The sequence below is a fragment of the Colobus angolensis genome, unplaced genomic scaffold, assembly GCF_000951035.1.
Source record: "Colobus angolensis palliatus isolate OR3802 unplaced genomic scaffold, Cang.pa_1.0 Scaffold112, whole genome shotgun sequence".
Lineage (NCBI taxonomy): Eukaryota > Metazoa > Chordata > Mammalia > Primates > Cercopithecidae > Colobus > Colobus angolensis.
In genome coordinates, this window is record NW_012112253.1 from 642,267 (window position 1) to 645,738 (window position 3,472).

General features: G+C 45.2%; 1 pseudogene; it reads right to left on the reverse strand.

Moving 5' to 3' along the window:
* Nucleotides 1–2,322: 2,322 nt before the first annotated feature.
* Nucleotides 2,323–3,472, reverse strand: part of LOC105523312 — a 4,074-nt pseudogene continuing 2,924 nt past the window's right edge.

The following is a 3,472-nucleotide window of genomic DNA, read 5'->3' on the forward strand; positions in this document are numbered from 1 at the left end:
AGTGCTGGGATTACAGGCGTGAGCCACCATGCCTGGCCAGGTAAACTATTTTAAAATTATACATAGTGATTGTTCCATGTTTATAGCTCATGTTGATTAAATTAACCTCTACATGACATTGGGCCATTTAAACTATGACCCCACCATGGGGCAGTTACCAGGTAGCCTGTATCACTTCAAATGTTGAAGTGTGTGTGACAGGCAAAAGTGGGTTTCACACCATCACACGTTCTTGGAAGCGCTTCTAATTTCTCATTTGTTCTGTATGGCTGGAGGCTTATTACAATGTCTGTAAAGAACAAGGTCATCAATGTGCTTGCATATTTCATTTTCCTGCATATCAGTTCACAATTAAGGCATTTCAGGCTTTCCTGATGCAAATTTTCATCAGTATGAAATCCTGGATAACAAAACAGGCAACCTAAAACTAGGCATATGGACTCGTGGGTCTATGTACTTTTTAAAGCGTGCTCAAGAAAAGTGTTTCATTTACGGTTTTATTAATACTTTTTAAAGTAGAATGTTCAATAATATTATTACTATGATTTATTTTTATAGTCAGCAAACATGAGACTTAATACTTTTCCTTCTAGCTCCACATATCAGTGCACAGTGTAACATTTTTTAAAAAAAATATGGAATGCTGCATGAATGTGCGATCCTCCTTGCACAGGGGGCCATGCTAACCTCCTGTGTGCCATTCTAATTTTAGTATACCTGCTGCCGAAGTCAGCACCAGTTTCACCTTTTCACATTCATAGCAAAATTGATGGGAAACTAAATGTGAAATGTTTAGACAATAATGGTCCTCAACTGTTAATCCCAACAGGATGGTGACTGAGGTGCACAGGCTGAAAATACAGTTGTCTAAAACACTTCCACATTTCACCATCTGAACATCATTTTCCACTAAGTTATTAATTGTAAAGAGTTTATTCTACTCAACCCACTAATTATTCTCACCTACTGAGTTGACCTCAATGTGAAGAAAAGGTCATTGATGAAAAAGGGGGCTATGTTCTGTTTCTGCAATTTCACTGTGTTTTAACATTTTTTTCTTTTTACAGAGATGGGGTCTTGCTATGCTGCCCAGCCTAGCATCAAACTCCTAGGCTTAAGCAATCCTCCTGCCTTGGCTTCCTCAAATCCTGGGATTATAGGAGTAAGCCAGCGCACCCAGCTTCACTGTCCTTTAAAGTCTTAAGGTGGACGTTCTCTTCATTCCACCTTCAAAGCCATTGCCTGTTTTTTTGTTGTTTTTGTTTTTGTTTTTGTTTTTAGACAGGGTCTAACTCTGTCACCCAGGCTGGAGTGTAGTGGTGTGATCTTGGATCACTGCAGCCTGGACCTTCCCGGGCTCAAGCGGTCCTCTCATCTCAGCCTCCCAAGTAGCTGAGACTACAGGCACGCGCCACCATGCCCGGCTAACTTTTTATTTTGTAGAGATGAGGTCTCACCATGTTGCCCAGACTGGTCTCCAACTGCTGGGCTCAAGCAATGTGCCCACCTCAGCCTCCCACAGTGCTGGGACTACAGGAACAAGCCACTGCACCCAGCTTAGATGAAATTTTTGAAAGTGACACAGAAGGTGTTTTTAAATACAGTACATTCCTCCAACAACTTCAATGTCATTGTAGATTCTTGGAATAAATTCGTTCCCATATCTTCTTCTCTTTGTTTCTTCTTTTAAAGTTTCAAGTTACCAGGTAGGAAGCACTAAAGCTACTGAAGGTGGACCTCCCCATGATATTTTTTTCACCCAAACTAAAAAACGCATGTGAGGTGATTTTTTTAAATCCATGCAACACACCCTTCAGATGTTGCCCCCAAGAGAAGAGATTTTTGAAAAAACAAATTGAAAAATAAAAATTATAGGCTCTGTGAAGCATGAACATTTACATCACTGCACAATTTCTGTGGATCAGCCATAATGACTTCTATATATACACACAGGTACACACACACACACACACACACAAATTTGTGGTTATAATCGATCAAGTCCAGTTCAAACTTATAAACTTAAGTCTGTGAGAAAAACCAAGACATCACAATAGAAACACAACACTAAAGGATAAGACAAAATCTACAACCAAACAATTTTCAAAACCTTTCTACAGTGTGGAATTCCAGTTGCTTAAATAATGCCAGTTACATTATTTTCATCTGTGCTCTGATCTGTTTCTGTACATACAGGCACACAGAAAAGTGGAAGTGTCCTTATCACGTGAAGAAGACATTGCTTCTGGTCTGCTTAGGTGCAGTTTTTTGTTCCAGGCAGATTCCAATCTTCCTGTTTCTTCCAGATGTGAGCTCCTGTCCTCAGAAATTCTTGAAGATTTCTAAATCCTTCTGCGGCATGGCCGTGGCTGTGTCCTAGTCATTCTCTGGGTAAGTTTCGAAGTTGGAGGTGTCTCCATCGCGGGCTATCTTGGGCACAATGGGAGGCTTCAGTTTTCTCTGCGGAACAGCTTCCCAGTCCACGGAACGGAACCACCGATGGCGTTTCACATCATTAGCCCTGTTCTTCATGTTTCCTAACCGCCTTGTTCTGTCAACCACGAGCAGTTTCTTAATGAGGCCTTTTACACAGAAATCCAAATGTCTGAGGAAATCTATTTTGCCTGCAAGAATTTTCTGATAAATGCCAAATGTGTTATCACAAAAAAAAAAAAAAAAAAAGGAGGAAACCCTGAGAGCATCTCGAATATCAGGATGCCGAGGGCCCACCAGTTCACTGCCCTTCCGTGGTCCTCGCTTTGAATGACTTCGGGGGCCAGGTACTCGGGTGTTCCACAGAGGGTCCAAGTCCTGTCTACCAGCTTCTTGGCGAACCCAAAGTCCATGAGCTTGATGTGGCTGTCCCTATCCAACAGGATGTTCTCCGACTTAAGTTCCTGTAGACGATCTCCTTGGAGTGGAGCTACTCGATGGCACAGGTGATCTCCGCAGAGTAAAAGAGACCCTTGGCGCTGGAGAAGCGCCCCCGGTTGCGGGGGTAGCTGAAGAGCTCGCTGCCCGGCACGTACTCCATGAGCCTGTAGAGGAAGTGCTAGTCATGCCACGTCCAGAACAACCTGATGAAAAACAGGTGGATGACTTCCTCTAGGACCGACCTCTCAACGTGCACGTACTGCTCCTGCTTCAGGCGGATGACGTCGTGAATGCTCATCACCTTGAGGGCGAAGAAATGCTTGGCTGTCTTCTTCTTCACCGGGTACACCCGCCCGAACATCCTAGTGCCCACGGTGGCCAGCGTGTCGAAGTCCTGCAGGCGGTAGGCAGGCGGCTCGGCTGGGGCAGAGCGCGGGCCCCCAGCTGGGGGTCTCCTCCGCCACCTCTCTGGGTCGCTCTCCGCCGCAGCTGCCTGGGCCAGTCACGGCGGAGGGCTGGCCCAGGCTCTCCACTCAGGTCCGGGGCACAGGGCCAGGCCGGAGGGCTCTGGGAGCCGGGCTTCCCGGGACGCAGCCTC